This window comes from Micromys minutus (assembly GCF_963924665.1).
Source record: "Micromys minutus genome assembly, chromosome: 26".
NCBI lineage: Eukaryota > Metazoa > Chordata > Mammalia > Rodentia > Muridae > Micromys > Micromys minutus.
In genome coordinates this window covers 41102694-41126712 of record NC_137961.1, presented here as the reverse complement: position 1 = coordinate 41126712, position 24019 = coordinate 41102694, and positions in this window count along the sequence as shown.

The following is a 24019-nucleotide window of genomic DNA, read 5'->3' as shown; positions in this document are numbered from 1 at the left end:
ATCCTAGCCTGAGTTTATGCATGCTTGCTTGACCCAGTGGTAGAGGTAGCAAAGGATGCCTTTTCCCCTGACAAAGAACTGTGTGGGACTCCAGACACCAGGTCCCCACATCATGCTGAGTGAGGTACCCAGTCACAAAAGAACACACATGGTATGCACTCACTAATAAGTAGACAGTAGCCCTAAAATGGTATGAATACCCAAGAAACAATTCACAGACCCTATGAAGCTCAAAAAGAAGAAAGACCAGAATGTGGAAGACTCAGTCCTTTTTAGAAGGGAGAACAAAATACTCACAGAAGGAAATACAAGTTCAAATAGAGGAGCAGGGATTGGAGAAAAGATCATTCAGAGGCTGCCTAACCTGGGGATCTCCCTTATATGCAGCAACCAAACCCAAGCACTATTAGTAATGTCAAGAACTGCCTACTTGCAGGGACCAGATATGGATGCATTATTAGAGGCATTGCTGGAGTCATACAGATACAGTTGAGAATGATTGCAGCTAACCATCAGGGGGACCCCAATGAAAGAGATAAAGAAAGGACTGAGGAGCTGAAAGATTGTGCAACCTCATATGAAGAACTACATTATCAACCAACCAAATTGTCCAGAACTCTCATGGACTAAAACACCAACCATTGAGCACACATGGAGAGACCCATGGCTCCAGGTGCATAGGTAGCAGAGAATGACATTGTTTGGGATCAGTGGGAGAAGAGGCATTTGGTCCAGTAAAGGCACATTTTCCCAGTGCAGGGGAATGCCAAGGCACTGAGGTAGAGAAGGTGATTGGGTGAAGGAGCAACTTTATGGAAGCAAGTGGAGGGGGAAAGAGATGTAATTTGGGAGATAATATTTGAAAAATAAATGCAGAGAATATCCAATAAAATATTTTCTATAAAAGAAAGTACATTTGAAGAAAGTGACAGTCAGTCAGTGATTTTTCTAGGCACAAATTCTAACATAAGGATTGTTTTATGCCAGGTCTCCAATCGCATAATACAATGTTTTCTTGTTTCATTTATTAAAAGGCACTGTATTAGCTGTCAGCTTTATTCTTCTTTATTTTCCTCTTTGAGAACAGTTTTAAGTCAACCATTCAGTTACCTAACAGGGCAAAATATTTATTTTAAGTGTATAGTTCTGAACATTGGTAAGAGTTCACGTGCATAGCTGACACCATGATTAATATTAGAAAACATTCAGCACCCAATACCAATGATCCTTTGTTTCCCTTTCATTGGGACATCTACAAATTCCCAGAATTCTCACAAAACCAAAACAAAGTCTTTATTTTAAAGTTTTACTATTCTAAGAAATAGCTAAGTGTTCTGAAGTTCTAAAAAGACCTAGGGAGGAAGGGGAATAAAGTGAGTTCAAGAGCTGATCTCAAAGAGCCAGCAAATCAGAATGGCTCAGACAAGGAGCTTAATTTGAACATAATAAGAAACAACAATGAAACTCAGCAAACACAGCTTAAATATTATGATTCTACCACATCATTTTCCCCCATGGATATTGCTCAAACTCAGCCACACTGCCCCCTTTTTTAAATGTGACGCATGGGAATACCAGCAGCTTATATTCAGCACTGGGTGACGTCTACTCAATCGGATGAGTGCCTGTCAAAAATCTATTGTTGAAGGGTAGTGCAATAGGAGCTATATTGTCTTTTCTCTGAGAGAGAAATTATGTTTTGATTTTCAAACCTTCCTCATCCAAAGGACAGACATTCTGAATGAGTTCTACCTGGCTTTGTACATTCAATAGGATAAGTGAATCCCTTTGACTTACTTGATGAAGTGTAGATAACAACCAATTATCTCTTTAACATAATCCATTGATCTGATGAGCATGGGAATAACATTTGACTGGACACTTGTGGAGCCACTGTTAGCTTGTGGGAGAGCATAGACGCCTCATGTGAAAGCCTTTCATTTGACATTCCATGCATAAGAATTGATAGAATCATTAAATTCACTTCCTGTCATGCTATAAACAAGATTTTATATATTTTATAAAACAGATCACAGAGATTAATTGGCTAAGAAAAAGCATGGATAAATAGTTCATGTAGCAATTTAGTGTCCCTGTAATCTAGAAGTTAAAAGAGCAAGAACTCTGAATGAACTTCTCTTTTTCCAAATAAGAACAATTAGAGAGCCAGCATCTCAATTTTCTGTGTACATACAGTGATGGATTAGAAGACCACTAGAGAGTGACTGAGAGGAGGTTTGGAAGGGATAGAGGACCTTAAACACTGATTAATACGAAGCCCTAGTGAATCTATACCAGATGCATAACAAACTGACCTTGGAGAATAGAGTTGAGATTTATTCATGTATTTCCTCTGTGTCCCAGAGCAGTCACTCCATAAATGCTCTTGACTCAGATTTTCACTGTTGGAAAATTGGGAGTGTGGAGGGCATTTGGTATGCACAACTCTTCTGTACACTAACTTCTCTGTGTCCTCTTGTTATGTGCATCCATGTTTCTGATTCTTCTTAGCAATGTGTCACAAAAGGCAAACTGCCACCTCAAAGAGATATTTTTTGATCTATCTTAGTTCACATTCCACATACAATTCCCTAAAAGACCATCTCATATCCCTATGTGTTCGCTTTAAAACATCTAATAATTGGATAGTTGAAATTAATATAAAAATATTTTTTTCTCAAGTAGTTTATCTCCGCCAGGGTCTAAACATTTGACCTTCCAGGGCTGTCATTTGCTTTCTGTCAGTTTTATGTTTGGATTCACTGAGAGAGAGGGAAGAAGAAGAGAGTATGTGAGAAAGTGTAAGAATGTAAGAAGGAAAGAGGGAGAGGAGAAGGAGAAAGACAAAGAGAGGGGTTAGAAGAGAGAGGGAGGGAAAAAAACACAGACACACTAAGAGAGACACACAGAGAGAAACAGAGACTCAAAGAAAAACAGAAAGAGAGACAGAGACTGAGACTCAGAGACAGAGACAAAGACAAAGATTTGGTTTGGTTGTCAAGGTAGTCTCATGCTGTTTGGTATAATACTTTCTGTTGATGGTCTTTATAGTTGTGTAAATTTGGAAATATGTGGTACATATAGCTTAGGAAGTCTTTACATATTATTTCATTATTAATAATGCAGTAGATAGAATCCCTGTTGGCCAGATCTTTCTGATATTTAACGTAGAGGGCCATGGCTATTGTTTGTCTTTCTACATCTTCAGAAAGTTAGAAATGTGCCTGTCATGTAAATTTGTGATGACTTTTGAAGTCTTTGTATTTATTTCAAACTATCAGTAACTAAAAGATCTTAAGAAAAGTCCTTTTACAGAATTGTCTACAAAACAAAGCAGTGACCATTCTGCTTTCCTGCAGTGCAATAACCCCTGAGAGAAGTCAAATACGTAAAGCACACACTGTATGATGAGTGTCATTACATATAGTGAAAATGAAGAATATAGTGAAACCTATAAAAAATAATAAGATGCTTAATAGGTTAAAAATGGCAAGGTATTGGCAGCAGTGAGGCTCTTTTATAAGCCTAAAATGATAGTCAGTTTTCTATCTCCAGTAGGTTGAGACTCCAGTTGAGAACAAATGGTTTACATTTTTAAAGTTGTACACCTGCAAAGGTCAGGACTGTAATGAGAACTGCCTCGCCACCTGAACTGGGAGATCCCTATTCTGTATCAGCTCCTGAGTGTCAAGGTGATGACTGTATTATGTTAAGTAGCCATTAGGAGCTATTGAGAGACCCTGAATAAGGAACAAATTTTATGTTAAATTTTATTGTACTGCAGTATTCTGGAGCAATGTGAAGTTTAGATTAGAATCAAGAATGGGAGTGTGATACTTAAATACCAGGGTATTGCATTAGTCCAGGGCTAGAGTGAACCATACTTAAATGGGAGAACTAGAGGTGAGAAAAAAAATGAGGAAAGGTATGAAGACAATTCTGATGGATGGAAATGCTAATGACTAATACACAAGGGAACTTGGGAGAAAGGGGTAGGGTTAGTCCACTTGCCTAGTAGATCAACTGCTCTATGAGGACATTAAAAGAGGATGAAGATAGATGGAAGTCATCTAGGAAGAGAAAGGAGGATAGGTTCAAACTTCCTCTTCTTAACTAGCATTTTTTTTATGTTTGCAAGTAAGTCAATGGAACAGGATGGTTTGAAAGTCAGGAGAGAAAAATTATATATATATATTGGAGCCATTAGTATAATTCATCTTGAGAAAGTTTATGAATTATGATGGGCGGATCAGAACATTTTCCTAGAACCAAAGGACAGGGCAGAATGGACGACCTTTTTCTTTTTGGATAGCACAGAGACCATGATGCCGACACGGAGTGTGCAGTTCTGAGCCAGCAGCAGAGAACAGGGGCAAAGGTGTTACGGTCCTGTGCCATGTGTGTCCCTAAAATGTCTATTTTTTCCTGAGGTTATTCAAGCTTTTAAATAACTTTATGCCCTTGGAAACAATAGTTAAATTAGCCTGAAGATAATTGCTATAATTTTTAAACAAAGGAAGCTTGACTACTACAGCACTGGAAACTCTGAAGTGGTTTCCAGCATTTTCTTCTTATTTTTAGAATTTATCTTCTCATTCACTTAATGTTTATCAAGTGTTCAAAGTATCTGGGATCTCATGACAGTCTCTGTGGATAATGTGGATACAGAATTGGAGGCAGAACTAAATATAGAATGGTGTCTGTTTTCTTTTCTTCTTGACTTTTTTTTTTGATTTTTCTTTGTTGTTGTTGTTGTTGTTTTTTGAGTCTTGGTTAGTGGCAATGAGAAACCTCAACTTATGAACAGGCACAATCCTAACTTCTTTTGTGCTCATTGGCGGCAAGAATAGATAACAGAAATCTTATTATGAATGATGGAAATTGCCCAGAGATATTTAGAATGATAATTAAATACAAAATATATCAAGTCAAACATTAAAAACAAAGCAAAACATGGAGTCAGAAAGATGGCTCAGAGGTTAAGAGTATTGGCTGCTCTACCAGAGGTCGTGTTCAATTCTCCGCAACCATATGGTGGCTCATAATCATCTGCAATGGAATCTAATGCCTTCTTCTGGCCTGGCATACATGCAGGTAGAATGCTGTACACATAATAAACAAATGAATCTTTAAAAAATTTATACACATGTGCTATCCAGAAAACACATATGAGGTGTCTTCTCAGGACACTATGTGTGTGTTAGCCATGCATCCTGTAAGCTGGAAGAATACCATCTGGTTTTTGGCTTTTATTGGGAAGAATCAAATTAAGGTAGCTTCTAGTCAGCAAAGGGCTTCCTCAATAACCTAGTCTTGAGAAGACAAAAGTGAATTTACCAGGCACAGGTCTAAAAAAGATTCTTATGAATCAGACTATGCAGAGTAAAACATATGTATAAAGTGATTGAATTTAAATTTCATTTTGTCAATATATTTTTACACATGTGTGGAAACTCCATGATGAAGTTATTGTTTTATATTTATGCTAACTTAAAAATAAAAGCCAAAATTTTCCTCTATCTCTGCAATAAAAGGGTAGATAAACCATGGAAATACAATTGCTATGTTTGAGATCCTCAAATACAATTTCAGTGAAAAACAAAATGAAATGTATACATATTATTTCATTCAAGTATTTATGAGCAAGCAATTATAAATCTTTCTTATATATCTACTATACTTTTTATATGTTCAGCATGATACCTTTAAAGCAAGAAGGGAAATAAATTTGGGAACCATTAAGCTAGTATCAAATACATAATTTATTTAAAATGATCAAGGACAGACTAAATGGTTCAGTGTGTGTCGTAGGGTTATACTGATGTGAAAAAACACCATGGCTAAGGACAACATTTTATTGGGGCTGGCTTGCAGGTTCAGAGGTTCAGTTATTATCATCAAGGAAGGAGCATTGCAACATCCAGACAGGCATGGTGCAGGAGGAGCTGAGAGTTCTACATCTTCATCTGAAGGATGCTAGTGCAAGACTGACTACAAGGCAACTAGAATAAGTGTCTTATAACCCATATCCACAGTGACATACATACTTCAGCAGGACCACAACTTCTAATCCAAGCACATACAAACCAATTCAGTGTGTAAAGTTGATTAAAACCGATCTGATGATCTGAAATTGTTTGCTGGACTCAGCAGTGTAAGAAAAGAAGTCATCCTTTGACATCCCCTCTCTTTCACACACACACACAGACACAGACACACACACACACACACACACACACACACACAGGGACATTTATCCTAAAATATTAATAAATATAAAAATAATTATAACATTATTCATATGAAGGAACCATTTTAAAGAGTTAAAGATTCTTCAAGCCTTTACTTTTATTTATAACTCATATTCATACTAGGTACTAGATCTTAAGTAGATACTGAGTTGCCATTTCTCTGACTTTCTGAAGTCTCATGAGTTCAGAGGAAACATGAGCTCAGGCTTTCCCAGAATTCATAGGGAGGAGGACAAGGAATGAGTGTCTTCTACCAGACTGTTAAGGAAAACATCCCATAGAATAGTAGGATGGGGAAATAGTACTTCATACAGTTTATCTCTTGGTATCTTTGGGAAAAGATGAGAGTATGTACAAGATTGTGTACTACTATATTTTTTTGAATCATAACATTCCCTCTCCGAAGGAGCAAAAGGCTCATGAAATTCATTCAGGGAACAAGCAAAGCAAATAAACACACACGCGCACACACACACACACACACACACACACACACACACACACACACACATACGCACGCGCATTTGAGATAGGGGAAGCTTATAAGGGTCTGTAAGACTCCTCAGTTTACAGAAGCAGAAAACAGCTACTTGGGGAGGAAACTGAGCCACTGAGCTCTTCAGTGACGACCTGTGCAGCTTTGGAAAGAGTCACAATGCCTCCTGGTCCATGGAGCTTTTGGTTGCAAAAGCTTTGAGTTATCATCTGTTTTGTGGTCAACCTTTGGGGTGTAGCTGCTTCTTAGTCATCCTGCTCTTGGGGACAACCCTTTACTCCTATTCCTGTAAGGAAATGCTATTAACATGCTGGCTTACCACGTAGGGCTTTGGTGCAGGTGCTACTTGGGTATCTCATAAATTCCTTTTTAGGGGCAAGTGATTTAGGTGTCTTTTGTCTCCCCAGAAGAAACCTCACACATCACAAAATATAGATAGTAAGAGCAACTCTTACTGTAGCGCTGATGGTGTGAGGCACATGCTATAAAAATCTGGGTCCTCAGCACATGTGACTGTCACAAGATCACATGTTACAGCACCTTATACTGTCTTATCCAGCAAAGTGACTCTGAAGTGGAGACTTATGGGTGAAACATTTTGACAGATTCTGCACCTACTCACCAAGTTAAAAGAAGCACATTTTTCTGTCACAAGACTCATTCTTAATGCTGCTGAACATTTTATTTATTGATTTTTCTGAATTTTATGGATCAGTAATCAAATTTATCAAATGTTATTTCTTATTTCAGTTTTTGGTTGCTTTGATGGGCTGGATATTGTTCTTTGAAGAGCCATATGTGAAAGTCCCAACTGGCCATATGATATGTCATTAAAAAGTTATAGAATCTTTAGATGAGGAGGCCTGAAAGAAGGAAATTGTCATGTCAGGCATGTGTTTTGGTCAAATATTGGGTTTCCGGTTCTTGCTCTCCATCTGTCTGCTTCCTGGCTGATATGGGGTAAGCAGCTTTGCTCTGCTAATTTCTTCATGCTCTCATGATCTGTCTTACCACAGAAGTCAAAACAATGGAGTCAGCCAGCACTGAAATGAAATCAAATCTATGGGAAAATGGGTGGAACTAGAAATAATTATGTTGAATGAACTAAGCTACTCAGAAATGTTAAGAGACGGGACAAGACAGGGTAATAATGAAGTGCATAGTAAATGAAATCAGAAGGGGAACCACTTGGTATAAAAGGGAACCAATGGGAAGGGGAATGAAACGTAAAAACAGGTAGTCTGATCCAGAAAACAGCCCAGCAGGTCAATGGAGCCGTAAAACTGTCATACAGACTCGGGATCCGCACAGAAAGTCCTTGGGCGTGAACAAAACGCTCAGGCCCTTTAGCACCTGAAACAGCAGAGATCCAGGGACACAGGCCTGGTGAGACTATGCTGCGAGTAACGAAAGCTCAAAGAGGGTTAGGTGGAACACTCAGAAAACGCAACCCTCTGGTTTAGTGGAGCCGGACCTCTGGAATAAGGAATCGGGATCTACCGGAAAAGCTCTGGTTCATAGTCTAGACATACAGACCCACAGTAAGATACAGGCCGGTGTTTGCCTGGGACAAGCAGTGCTTGAGGTTCAGACTCTTTCACCTAGACCAGAGGGGAGTCTGACACATAGGCCCAAGGAGAGCACATCGGGAGTCCTCAGATAGCAGAAAGTACTGTGCTATCAGGAAAAAGGTCTTTAGTGGCCTACAGAAAGAGCCAGGTCCCTGCCAGTATTACTCAGGACCTGGGGGCACAGGGCTGAGTTACCAGAACAGCCTCACAAGAACTCCCACATCTGAGCCCACAAAAACAGAGCTGAGTCACTGATACCAGAACTCACTGGTTGCGTACTAAAAGCTGAACACTCAGAAGTGGTTTTCTTCCTGAATCCATGGGCCCTCAGGTCCACGGGAGAGATGAGTACCAATCACTGATGACAATAGTACATATAATCACAGACAACATGATAGCAAGAGGAAAACGAATGAACTTAAGCAATGGAAACCAAGACAACCTGGCAACATCAGAACCCAGCTCTCCTGCCACAGCAAGCAGTGGAATGCCAAATACTCCAGAAAAAGGAGATTCAGACCTAATATCATACCTCAAGATGATGATGGAGATCTTTGAGAAGAGCATGAATAACTCCCTTAAACAAGTACAGGAGGACAAACATAAACAAATAGAAGCTTTTAAAGAGGAAAAACAAGCAAAAAAAAAAAAACACACAAAAAGAAATAAACGATCTACAGTAAAACAGAAGCGAAGAGATTAAGGAATTGAAAATGGAAATAGAAAAAATAAAGGAAACACAGATAGAGACAACCCTGGAGATGGAAAACCTAAAAAAGAAATGAGAAGTCACAGATGCAAGTGTCACCAACAGACTACAATAGAAGGAAAAAAGAATCTCAGGGGCCGAGGACAACATAGAAAACATAGAAAAAACAGTCAGAGAAGATGCCAAAACAAAAAGCTCCTAACAAAAAATGTCCAGGAGATCCAGTACACAATGAAAAGACCAAACCTAAGGAAAATATGAATAGAAGAGGGCAAAGAATATCAACTAAGAGGCACAGTAAATATCTTTAACAAAATTGTAGAAGAAACTTTGCTACCCTTAAGAATGAGATGACCATGAACACAAAAGAAGCCTACAGAAGTCCAAATATATTGGATCAGAAAAGAAATTCTTTTCGGCACATAATAGTCAAAATGCAAAACATTCAAAACAAAGAAAGAATACTAAAAGCAGTAAGGGAAAAAAGAAATGTAACATATAAAGGCAGACCAATCAGAATTACACCTGACTTCTCAACAGAGATTATGAAAGCTAGAAGATTTTGGACAGACATCATTATAGACTCTAAGAGAACACAAATGTCAGCCCAGGCTGCTATACCCAGCAAAACTCTCAATCACCATAGATAGAGGGACAAAGATATTCCAAGACAAAACAAAATTTACACAATATCTGACCACAAATCCAGCACTACAAAGTATAATAGATGGAAAACACAACACAAGGAGGGAACCTATATTCCAGAAGAAACAAGAAAATAACTAGGTAAGCAAACCAAAAGAAGAAAGACACACAGACATAATTCTACCTCTAAAAGCAAAAATAGCAAGAAACAGCAACCTCTATTTCTTAATATCTGTTAACATAAATGGACTCAATTCCCAAATAAAGAGACATATGCTATCACACTGTATATATAAACAGAATTCATTATTTTGCTGCATACAGGAAACTCATCTTAGAGGCAAAGACAGACACTATCTTTGAGTAAAAGGCTGGGAAAAAAAACTTCCAAGCAAACGGCGCCAAGAAACAAACTGGAGTAGCCATTCTAATATTGAATAAAATAGATTTTCAACCAAAAGTTATCAAAAAAGATTAGGAAGAACACTATTTACTCATTATATGGAAAATTTATCAGGAGAAACTTTCAATCCTTAACATATATGATCCAAATACAAGAGCAACTATATTCATAAAAGAAACCCTACTAAAGTTCAAAAAATACATTGTACCCTACACAATAATAGTGGGAGACCTCAACACCCTACTCTTGTCAATGGAAAGATCATGGAAGCAGAAACTGAATAAAGATGCAGTGAATCTAACAGAAGTTATGAACCAATTGGAATTAATAGACATGTACAGAACATTTCACCCTAAAATAAAAGACTACACCTTCTTCTCAGAACCTTACAGCACCTTCTCCAAAATGGACCATATAGTTGGTCACAAAACAAGCCTCAGTAGAAATAAGAAGATTAAAATACTCCCATGAATCCTATCAGATCATCATGGATTAAGGCAGGTCTTTAATAACAACAAAGACAACAAAAAGCCCATATATACATGGAAACTAAACAATGCTCTACTAAGGGATATCAGGGTCAAAGAAGAAAGAAAGAAAGAAATTAAGGATTTTCTAGAATTTAATGAAAATGAAAGCAGAACATACCAAAGCTATGGGATATAATGAAAGCAGTACTAAGTGGAAAACTTATAGCTTTGAGTGCCTCCAAAAAGAAACTGGAGAGAGCATTCACTAGCAACTTGACAGCACAGTTTAAAGCTCTAGAACAAAAGGAAGCAGATACACTCAAGTGGAGTAGATGGCAAGAAATAATCAAACTTACAGCAGAAATTGACCAGCTAGAAACAAAGAGAACCACTCAAAGCATCAACAAAACCAAGAGCTGGTTCATTGAGAAAATTAACAAGATTGATAAACCCTTAACCAGACTAACTAGATGGCAATTCTTCATAGAGTTTGAAAGAATAATTTGCAAATTTATCTGGAAACACAAAAATCTAGAATATCAAAATCCATCCTCATCAACAAGAAAACATCTTCAGGAATCACCATCCCTGACCTCAAGCTATATTCCATGGCAATTGTGTTAAAAACCTCATGGTACTGGTACAGAGATAGGCACGTTGATCAATGGAATAGAATAGAAGATCCAGAAATGAACCCTCTTATATATGGTCACTTGATTTCTGACAAAGAAGCTGTAAAAATTCATTGGAAAAAAAACAGCCTCTTCAATACGTGGCGTTGCTTCAACTAGCACAAAGCATGCAGAAGAATGAAAATAGACCCTTTCTTATCTCCTTGTAAAATGGTAAATTGCAAGTGGATCAAAGATCTCCACATTAAACCAGGTACACTGAAACTATTAGATGAGAAAGTCGGGAAAAACTTAGAATACATGGCCTCAGGCGAAATTTTTCTGAACAGAACACCAATGGCTCGTGCTCTAAGGTCAAAGTTGAGAAATCGAACTTAATGAGATTGCAAAGTTTCTGAAAGGCTAAGGACACTGTCACAAAAACAAAATGACAGCCAATATATTGGGAAAAGATCTTTACCAACCCCACATCTGATAGAGGTCTAATATCCAATGTATACAAAGAACTCAAGAAATTATAGACCAGAGAATTAAACAATTCTATTGACAAATAGGGTACAGAGCTAGTCAAAAAAAATTCTCAATTGATGAATATCAAATGTCTCAGAACCATCTAACGAAGTGTTCAACATTCCTAGTCATCAGGGAAATGCAAACCAAAACAACCCTGAGATTCCACCTCACACCAGTCAGTATGGCTAAGATCAAAAACTCATATGACAGCAGATGCTGGTGAGGATGTAGAGAAAGAGGAACACTCTTCCACTGTTGGTGGAATTGTAATGTGGTACAATAATGCTGGAAATCTGTCTTAAGGTTCTTCAGAAAATTGGACATAGTACTACCTGAAGACCCAGTTATTCCACTTCTGGGCGTATACCCCATAGATGCTGCAACACACAATAAGGGCATATGCACTCCAATGTTCATAGCAGCCCTATTTATAATAGCCAGAAGTTGGAAAAAAAATCCAGATGTCATTCAGTAGATGAATGGATACAAAAATTGTGGTATATTTACACATTGCAGTACTACTCAGCTATTAGAAACAATGACTTTATAAAATTCCTAAGAATATGGATGTATCTAGAAAATGTGATCCTGCATGAGGTAACTCAGTCACAAAATAGCAGACATAATATATAGTCACTTATAATTGGATACTAACCCCAGAAAGCTCTGAACACCCCCAAAACAACTCACAGGCCATATGAAGCTCAAGAAAATCAAAAGCCCAAAAATGAAATCCTCAGTTCTTAGGAATAAAACAAATGTATAGCAACCTCTCAGAGTGTGGTGCACCTGGAACTTAAATTCTTAATTATCCAACAGCTAAGAATATAGACTTTTGGTGATTTTTGGTATTCAAAGATTATTATGCTTAATCTATAGTCACCAAAAAAATCTGTTTCTATGTTATGTTCTGTCGTACATGTACTTTATGCTCATGATAACTAGTGGGATGTCGATGCATGCTATCAAACCTCTGAAAGAATTAGCTACTGACAAAAAATATTCATATAGTGTTATGACAAAATACCTTTAAAAATCTGTGTATGTATCTCTCTTTTTAAAAAATAAAGTTGTTAGTTAGAAAAAAAAGAAAGAAACCCATTCTTTATATTGAGAGACAGAAATGGAGAGGATACTGAAATTACAAGACAAAATGAGAACCTGAGATGAGAAAAAGGTAGGAAAACCAATCAGGATATTGTATGAGAAATGAACCAATTTTTAATAAAAGGAAAAAACAAACAAATAAAAAAACCCAAAAAACAGTCTGGGTGTGAGACAAGTTAGAGCAGCCTGGAATGACTTAATTGACAAATTAAATTCCATAATGAAAGCCATTACACTGTATGATAACAAAATAAAGGTGTTGTTGTTGATGTTGATGGTGATGATTATGATGATGAGGAGGAGGAGTAAGAGGAAGAGTAGGAGAATAAAAGGAATATCCCAGGAGCTGGGTCTAATGGCTGTAATCTTAGTACCCAAAGCAGAGACAGAAAGATTGCTGAAAACTTTAGGTCCGGCTGGCCTACAGAGTTCAAAGTCAGCCTTAGTTCAAAAGTCAGGGTCTTGTTTCATCTCCTCCTCACCATCTCCCCTCCCCCCCCCAAAAAAAAGAAAAAATCAAAGTATGCAGAACATTATTAAGACAAAGCTTTGAGTGAGCCTGTGGGAGCATGGATCCTCACAGCAGGATCTTTCATTTCATTCAGATGACTCATAGGACAAAGATTCTGAGCAGCCATAGACTGCGGTGTCACCCATGCCTACTGCCTTAGTATAGTGAGTACCAGAGAGTAAATAAATAGTGTCTAAGACAGGATCCCATGAGACTCAAAGACAGAAGTTTTTCAAGAGTGTAGAAAAATAATCTATTAAAGCATTTTTTTTTTTTTTTTTTTTTACATTTCCCCAATGGCTAAAGATGTTGAACATTTCACCAGTATTTATTAGCTGTTTCTTATTTTCAGAACTCTTTTTTAATTTCCAGAGCCTATTTTTATTGGATAATTTGTTTTCTTGATTTTTATTATAATGTCCTGCCTGGTAAAATGTACTCTGATACAATAATAGCATGACTACTAAGTTATTAACTCAGTGTTCTCTGGAAATGAAAACCAGTCTCCAGGAAGAAAGCCATATCTGGTAATGCAAACTTGATCAAGTACTGTTGGTAGGGAAGTTATATGATTTTGGGGAGAACCTTCTACTTGCTTTCTCTCCTAAATGCACATGGTGTAAAAAGATCAATACTTATCTCAATTGTTGTGCCTTATCCTGCTCTCAACCTTCATTAGTAAAGTAGCCTTTTATTTTACTGGGTAACAGTGCACTATAAAGACATGCATCCTTTCAAAATGTGTGTGGAGTGGTAGATTCCAAACTACACATCTATGTCACCCATGTTCTGAAGGCTCCAGAAACATGGCAGAAGAGGATGTAAAAAGAATATAAGAACTAGAGGTTGGAAAGAAGCGCTGTGAAGCTTTATTTTCTGCACATGACATGATACACTCATGAGCTCACCCTGGTAGTGGTTATCTGCATCACACCTATGATCTATAAAAGATTGGACTCATTAGCATTTCAACGTGGCTTAGAAAGGAGTTAATGAGGTCTTAATCCTCTCCTCAGGAATTATTGGCTGTCCATGGCTGCTTGGGAAAGCTCTTGTTTTCTTCAGTTGTGTAGCCACTGATAAGTCGCCCACGTTCCAACAAAAAGCTCCCTACTCATGCAAATGCAAACATTCTTAAACTTAGTAAAGAAAAGGAAGACATCTAAGTTGACCAGGATTGTTGAGAAGGCTTTAATTGCAGAGGTGGCTGAAATGAGAGAAGACAGAGAAGAATGAAAATGGCCCTGTTCTCTTTGTGCTCTCTCTCTCTCTCTCTCTCTCTCTCTCTCTCTCTCTCTCTCTCTCTCTCTCTCTCTCTCTCTCTCTCTCTCTCTCTCTGTGTGTGTGTGTGTGTATTTGTGTATGTGTGTGTGTGCAATGATTTGTCAGATTGTTAAAACAATAAAAATAAAGTTTCATTCATGTTCTTAGAAGTTCTATTAAGTAGACATGACATTTGGCTTTAGAAGGAATTCCAGAAACAGCTACTTGCAGTATAGCACATATAGCAAGAGAAAAATATTATCCTTCAGTTTCATCTAATGTGGACCAACTAACTATTGCTCTATAATAAGAATGTCATCATCATAGAGTGTAAAAGAACATGCTTTTATTTATCATGTATCTGAGGTAGATAAATATTGTCTTAACACAGCTAATTTATCCAGGGCATCTCTGTTTCCTGAGTCTGTCGGACTTTCCATTATGCTATTGGCACAGTTCACTCATACTCTTATCAAAAGCAATGATAGAACAAGTTTAACCACAGAGATACTCTTTGAACTTGTATGGTATTGTTTTCTCTGCTAAAAGCCCATTGGGCAAAACGGGTCACAGGGCAATCCCAATCTCAGGGATGTGAGAAAAATTTTATTCCAAGGGGGGGAAAAAAGAACACCAAACACCAGAGAAGAACCAAAGATTTATGAGTTGTTACAGCTCTGAGGGTTTCAAGACAAGTGTGGGATGGGAAGAGCATGTAGAAAGGTGAATCGTGTAGAAGACTGAGGATGCAGGACACTTGGATGTGCTGAATGCTCAGAGTGAATTGTAGAGGAATACTGTGATCTTTTGAAAAGCTCTGTTGTAGTCCATTTCTTACCGGTGTTGAAGAAGCACTCCCTTTATTCCTAGAGAAATATTAGCTGACATTTCAACCATACCAACATTGTATCAAAGCAGTCTTTTTGTACTGTATAGAGACTTTAGGCATGCGCTTGAAGATCACTGTGCCTGGATTGTTTGCTGTCTCCTAGCCTTTTCACTTAATGATGGATAGCTGAGGCACTAAAGAAGAATACCCACATGATATGGTCTAGAAGTGCAGCATTTAGATGCTTATGAATTCTGACTGGGACTTGAACTTCACCTAAATACCAATGTGAGTCTTAGATAAACCTCACTTTGTTACCTTATATTTGTCACTGAGACTAAAGAAATAAATAATTCTGTAGCACAGTGTTTGATGACTCTTTCTTTGAAAGCAATCTTAACAAGGGTATCAATCATTAAAACCAAGCTCTTTGTTGTTTTTAAGACACATAGAATGTGAACACATGTAAATATGTTTGCTCCCTAAATTTGCAGCCCCAAATTAGCAGATATTCATTTCTGTAAAAGTCTTTTAGGGATTAGCTTAATCTCTGTCTCCTTGTTCTTTAGGTAAATAAACTGTTGGATGTAAACCACCATTAGATACTCTGTATAGCACCATTAATGTGACCAACAAAAGTCTTAAAACACTGAGGCAGTGTGGGACAAAATGCATTTAACTGTTTATTCTTTGCAGTTTGGAAGATTTTGATGAAGGAGAGCTGTAAGCATGTGCAACCTGTATTGATAATTACAAAGTGCCAGGGGAGTATTGAATTTTTGAAGAGGTCTTAATGACTCCCAAGACCATGGACTATATATAGTGCGGATTTGGTTGAGGGAATACATACTTAGTGAATGATGTTTGTACTGCACTGGAGAAAAGAGACATCTCCCAAATGTTCTCTCTAAATTGCTGAATGGCCAATGGGGGAGTTAGCTTTATGAATTGCATTTATTTTCTTTTTCAGCCTTACAGAACCATAGGCAAAATGGTGGAGGAAGAATCGAGTTAGAGAATTATATTTAAATTTTATTTATAATGACTACAGCCTTCAGCCCTCCTTTTAAAAGTTTGAAGCAAAATGGCACAGCAATAATTTCTTAAAGGCATATGAGAGTAGTTGAAACAAATGGGAGATGACTGACAATAAAGACCTACAATATACACTATTTAACTGATTCAAATAAAGATCAAAGAACAATGTTATAGTTGAAAGTTGTTTATGGTCAGAGAGATGGCTTAGCAGTTAAGATCACTGTCTTCCACAGGTCCTGAGTTTAATCTGCAGCAACCACATGGTGGTTCATAACTTTCTATGTTGTGCTTTTATGTCCTCCTCTGGCATGTAGGTGTATATGCCGATAGGGCACTCATATTTATTAAATAAATCAATAAATATATATATCTTAAAATAAAAGTTGTTATGGATAGATATGTTGCATAATGATAATGTTTAAAAAGCCAATTTCATACAGTCTTTAAAAACAAATTTACAGATGCAAAAGTCATAAAAAGTTGGTAAATGATAAGAATTTCAAGACTAGAGTTAAAATCCATAAATAGTTAAATTACAATATTGTGATATTTTTATATATATTTTAAGTCTTGCTGATTGTCAATAAAGCAACAATAGCTCACTATAGATTATTACTAGAAACACCAATTTATAACATAGTGTAAACTAAACCTAATTAATAGTCAGGTATAGGTCATTGATATCACTGAGCCATGTTTGCAAGACCCTAGCACTATTATGTTTTTAAATGTGCAGGTTTTTCAAAGTTAAAAACTGTAGCCTATTTTTTTTTCATTTTACTGTGTAATTCTTGTTATACTTTTGGGATGTTTTGAATGTTTTTAAATAACTCTCTGCTTCTGCATCCTAATGACTCTGTACACTTCTGTCCCATTCCAAGCATCTTGAAGAATACTGATGAAGATGTGGAAGTGTGAACATTGATACTTTTCTCCAATTTAAATTCTTGGTTGTATCAGGGGTTTGAGAGCTGTTTCTGTTTTCCCAGTGGTCACAAAATAGCTCTGTCATCTCCCCGTCTCCATAAAGCTGCTGTCGTCACAGTCTATAGACCCTTGGACAAACAGACGGATAGAGAGAAATAGCTTGCCACTTATTACATATTTATTGAACTTTAGAAACTATTTTTGACATGTAGGTGTTGTGTTTTATTTAGCTGTAGATTACAGACATGTACTAAAAAAGTATATTTGCTTTGTGATATGTTAATACATTCTTTTGCTTTGGCCATATTTTTCAATTAATACTCAACTAAAATAATGTTAAAATAAAATCATTTTCTAGTTGATAGAACAATACTTATTTGAATGTTTAAACACTTTCCTCTATGACTGGACATCTAGTTTTATTGATTCTTTGTATGGTTCTTTTTGTTTCTATTTGGTTGATTTTAGCTCTGAGTTTGATTATTTTTTGCTGTCTACTGCTCTTGGGTGTACCTGCTTCTTTTTTTCTAGAGCTTTCAGTTCTGCTGTTAAGATGCTGGAGTATGCTCTCTCCAGTTTATTTTTGAAGGCACTCAGAGCTATGAGTTTTCCTCTTAGTACTGCTTTCATTGCACCCAACAGATATGGGTATGTTGTCCTTTCATTTTCATTACATTCTAAAAAATCTTAATTTTTTTCTTCATTTCTTTCTTGCCCATGTTATTGTTGAGTAGCACATTGTTCAGTTTCCATGTGTATGTGGCCTTTTTCTTGTCTTTGTTGTTATTAAAGACCAGCCTTAGTCCATGGTGATCTAATAGGATGCATGGGAGTATTTCAATCTTCTTATATCTGTTGAGGCCTGTTTTGTGGCTGACTTTATGGTCAGTTTTGAAGAAGGTCTTTTCAGGTCCTGAGAAGAAGGTATATTCTTTTATTTTAGGATGAAATGTCTTTAAGATATCTGTTAATTCTTATTGGTTAAAAGCCTCTGCTAGATTCCCTATGTCTCTGTTCAGTTTCTGCTTCCAAGATCTGTCCATTGATGAGAATGGAGTATTGAAGGGTCCCACTAATAATGTGTGTGGTACAATATATGCTTTGAGCTTTAGTAGGGTTTCTTTTATGAATGTGGGTGCTCTTGTATTGGAGCATAGATGTTCAGGATTGAAAATTCATATTAATAGATTTTTTTCCTGTGATGAGTAAAAAGTGTCCTTCCTTACCCTTTTTGATACCTTTGAGTTGAAAATCTATTTTATTCAATATAAGAATTGCTACTTCAGCTTGTTTCTTGGGACCATTTCCTTGGAAGTTGATTTTTTAGCTTTTTACTCAGACGGAGTGTCTGTCTTTGTCTCTGAGATGAGTTTCCTGTATGCAGCAAAAAAGGTTAGATCCTGTTTACCTATTCAGTCTGATAGTCTCTGTCTTTTTACTGGGGAACTGAGTCCATTGATGTTAAGAGATATGAAAGAACAGTGCTTGTTGTTTCCTATTCTTGTTGTTAGATGTAGACTTATGCTTGTGTGTCTTTCTTCTTTTGGTTTTCTTGCATAGTTGTTTTCTTGCTTTTCCTATGGTGTAGTTTCCCTCCTTGTGTTAATCTTCCATGTATTATCTTTTGTAGGGCTGGATTTGTGGTCAGATATTATGTCAATTTGGTTTTGTCCTGGAATATCTTGGTCTTTTCATCTATGGTGATTGAAAGTTTTGCTGGCTTTACTTACCTGGGCTGGCATTTGTGTTCTCTTAGCGTCTTTATGATGTCTGTCCAGAATCTTCTATCCTTCATAGTCTGTTGAGAAGTCAGGTGTAATTCTGATTGGTTTGCCTTTATATGTTACATGTCTTTTTTCCCTTACTGCTTTTAGTATCCTTTGTTTCTTTTGAACATTTTGGGTTTTTTTTTTTTTTACTATTATCTGGGGAAAAATTTCTTTTCTGATCCAATCTATTTGGAGTTCTGTAGGTTTCTTGTATGTTCATGATCATCTCTTTCTTAAGGGTAGGAAAGTTTTCTTCTATGATTTTGTTAAAGATATTTACTGTGCCTTTTAGTTGATATTCTTCACCCTGTTCTACACCTATCATCCTTAGGTTTGGTCTTCTCCTTGTGTCCTGGATCTTCTGGACACTTTGGGTTAGGAACTTTTTGGTTTCTTTATCTTCTCTGACTGTTTCTTCTATGTCTTTTTATGTTTTCTTCAGTCCCTGAGATCCTGGTTTTTTTTTTTTTTTTTTTTTTTTTTTTATCTCTTATAGTCTGTTGGTGATGCTTGCATCTATGACTCCTGATTTCTTCCTTAGGTTTTCTCTCTCCAGGGTTGTCTTTTTTTTTATTGTTTCTATTTCCTTTGTAAGTTCTTCATATGTTTGATTGTGTTTTTCTCTAGTTCTTTGAATGATTTCTCCTGGTTCTTCTGTAATTGTTTAAGGGAGTTATTCATGTACTTCTCAAAGATCTCCATCATCATCATGAAGTATGATTTTAAGTTTAAATCTTCTTTTTCTGGAGTGTTTGCTTCTTGTGCTTTCCTCTTGCCATCTTGTTGTCTGTAATTGTAGACGATCACTTTGATTCTGACTGGTGCTTGTCTCTCCTGTGGGTCTGAAGGCCCATGGGCTCAGGATGGAGATTGCTCCTGCGTGTTTAGCTCTTTGTGGGCAGGCAGTGAGTTGTGATGGCAGGGACTCAGTTCTGTCTTAGTGGGCTCAGGTTTGAGAGCCTTTGCGTGGCGGCTCTGGTCGCTCAGCCCTCTGTATCAAGGTCTTAAATTCTACTGGCGGAGGCCAGGCCCTTTCTCTAGGCCAAAAGAATCCTTTTTCAGAGTTCACCACACTACCTGTGCTCAGAGGACTCCCTGCATTCCTTTTCCAGACAGCCGAAGGGCCTGTAGGTCAGGTCCTTAGTGCAGGTGGAAAACTGACTATGCAGATGAACTGGGTATGCAGCCTTCTGCTGGTAGATCCTGAGAAACTGTAGTGGAGACTTGGCCCTCAGTGTAGACCGGGAAGCATCCTTTCCAGAGAGCACTGAACTCCCTGTGCTCTGAGAACTCCTGGTGTGACCTCCCAGGTCCTGCGACTCAGGCTCACCCATGGATCAGGTGGGAAAGCACCTCTATTTGTTTTGTTTTTAACGACTTTGTTCTAACATCATTGTTTCAAATTCTAAACTGTGTGGGCCAAAAGTTCTTTAGATTTAATATGTTTATGAGGTTTAAAATACTAGCATATTCATATGGAATATTTTGAGGATGAAATATATGTGTAAACAAAATTTATTAACTTTTTAAAATGTGCTGATTACATAAGAAAATAATTTTAAATTATTTATTATATGCATATAAGTAAGTTCCAATTATCTATGCTTACAATATGCATGCGGATGTCTATTGATCCCTTGAAACTGGAGTTATAAAAAGCCATCTGTGGTGGGTGCTGAAAATTGAAGCATCCTCTCCATTGTTCGTTGCAGGAGCAAAAAGTGCTCTTAATCTTAAAGCCACTTTGCTAGTCCTGGAAAACACTTTTATAAAATATTTGTATAAACAGATTAATGGCCTTAGTATATTTACACAATGGAGTACTACTCAGCTATTAGAAACAATGACTTTATGAAATGCCTAGGAAAATTGATGTATCTAGAGAATATCATCCTGAGTGAGGTAACTCAGTCATAAAAGAACAGACATAATATGCAGTCACTGATTATTGAATACTAGTCTCAGAAAGTTCTGAATAACCAAGAAACAACTCATAGACGATATAAAGCTCAAAAAAAAAAAAAAAAAAAACACAAAAACAAAAAACAGAAGAAAGACCAATAAGTGGAATCCCCAGTCCTCAGTTCTTCTTAGACAAAAAAATAAGTGTATAGCACCCTCTTAGAATCAGGTACACCTAGACCTTAAATCATTGCTAACTCAAGAGCTAAGAAGATAGCCTTGTGGCAATTTTTGGAGGCTAAAAATCATTGTTTAATCTTTACACACAAAAAAACTTTGACAATTTTCAAGTTATGTTTTGTTTTACATGTGCTTTATGATCTTTGTAAATAGTAAGCTTTCAATGCATACTATCAAATCTTTAAAAATTCAGTTACTGAATAAAAAGATTAATGGCATGGTGTTTTCTAATGGAATGGCAGTTGAATGCCTGTATGATCTCTGGGTCATTTTAATAACCAGGTGCTGCTGGTTTTTGTTATACATAAACATATTTACACTGTTCAGCTACTAAACACTTTTGGTTTATAAGGAAATGTCTTTTATTATTTTAAATCCCTATTTATTTTGTTGATAATCTTCCTTATTACATAAAAGTTTTTACTTTTGTGGAAGAAACTTTTTCTATTTGTTTATTTTGGAGTTGGCATGTTAGCTTGTTTTTAGTTTAAAATCCTAGAAAGTTATTTCAAATCCAATGACAAGATGTGTCCCGTTTGTCTCCCAGGTGGTTACAGTATTTTTCATGTTGAAATGTGAACTGTCCACACCTTGTCCACTTGACAACATGACATTTTAAATCATTCTCTTCCCCCATGCTCTATATACACATGGCTGTCTCATAATAAGAATGTGCTCAGTACAGCTTCAGACACCCCCATGGTCTTTAATAGTTTGCCCTCTGGTAAGAGAAACACCAGACTGCACAGTTCATTTTGTTGCTGCTGTTGCTTGTGGATTCTGGCCTAGCTTGTTTTCAGGGCCATGCTGACCTTCAAAAGTGAGTCTGGAATATTTCTGTCTTATTCTTTTTTAAATAATTAAAAAAGCAACTGTGTTCATTTTTATTTAAATATTTAATAGAATCAATAGCAAACTCTTTTTTCTTAAGCTTTCCTTTGATGAAGGACTTTTTGATGAATCTTTCCTGGTCTTCTCAGCTGTTCTCTTCCATCATATTTTAATCCTTAAGCTGTGCATAGGAACGGATTTGAGTACTTCTAATTTCTCACCCTTGTTGATTATAATAATTTAAGGAACATTTTCTTTTATTTACTTTTAGCTGTTATTCCTCTTTTATTGTCTCTCATTTAGAAACCATAATGACTATTTTTTCAACCTTTACCTGATAGAAATATCAATGAGTAGACAGGAAGCCTGGGGACTGGGGGATGTCTAGAATTAAAAAAAAAATCTGAAAAGGAAGGATCAGGGAGAAAGAAAGAAGAAAGAAAGGAAGGAAGGAAGGAAGAAAGAAAGGAAGGAAGAAAGAAAGGAAGGAAGAAAGAAAGAAAGAAAGAAGGAAAGGAAGGAAGAAAGAAAGAAAGAAGGAAAGGAAGAAAGAAAGAAAGAAAGAAGGAAAGGAAGAAAGAAAGAAAGAAGGAAAGGAAGGAAGAAAGAAAGAAAGAAGGAAAGGAAGAAAGAAAGAAACTAGGCAATTGATACATTGCTAGAGACAAATGAAAATGAGAATGTAGGGTAACAAAATGTGTGCAGTGAAGGAAATGCAATACCACGGAAGCTTTTGGTAATTATAAACACTTTGTCAGACTTCATCAAGAGGTCTCCAACAACCTACTCCTGCATGAAGCTGCTAGGGAAACAACAATAAAGCACACCCAAATTTGGAAGACAAAGAAAAGAAGTTCAGAGCAGAAGATAGGAACTTACAAAAAGAAAAAAATGTCTACAATATGAAGAAGTTTTTTTTAAAGGCACGTAAGATTTGAGAACCCTCAATTATACTAGTCATAAGAGAAAGACAACTCAATTAAATACAATAAAAAATGAACTAATTTTTAAAGTTGAGAATCCATCTTTATTTATTTACATGTAGACATTCCCGTTTCTCATTACCATTTATTAAAAAGTATATTTTTATTTAATTAACAAGTAATGTGAGTGTGTGTGTATGTGTGTGTGTGGGGGTGTGTGCATGTGTGTGCACATGTGTGTTGTGTGTAACCATGTCATGCATATGTGATTGGAGACCACAGAGCCACATCAGGTGTTTTTCTCTAACATTCACCTCTTTTAGATTTTGAGGCATGCTCTAGTGAGGAACCTGAAGAGCACCTTCTTGACTGAACGCCTGGCCAGCAGCCTCTTGGGGATCCCTGTCTCTATTCACTAGCACTGTGCTTACACGTGTGTATCTATACCTGGCAATTTTGCACACATTCTTGGATTCTGACCCCGTGTTCTTCCTCTTGCATATCAAGCACTTTACCACTGAAGCACTTCTTCAGGTTGTTCTCATCTTTTAATCATATTGGTGGGTTTTTCGTTTTTGTTTTTTGTAATTCTATACTACATGTGTGAGATGCCCTTCCAATATGTTATTTTAAATCCTCTGCAATTATTACTTGATTAGTATCATCCAGAACTCAGGTTCAGTATCACCCCTCCAATTATATAACAAAGGCAAATGTAAAGAACCCAAGTCAAAATGATATACCAGCACTCCATCACAAAAGCGCCTAAAATTACAAGAATGCTATTTTACAACAGTAGTACTTTAAGAGAACAATAATCTCAAAAAACCCTACAGATCTGCCAAGTTGTTCCCTATACTAAGCATATTAAACATGATTAATAAATGGGTTTGGGTTTTATAAAGAAAAGCAAATGAATTGTACAACTGGAAGTCATCTGGAAAGTTCATCCTCTTTCCTTGTATCTGATATATAGAGGGACAAACCAC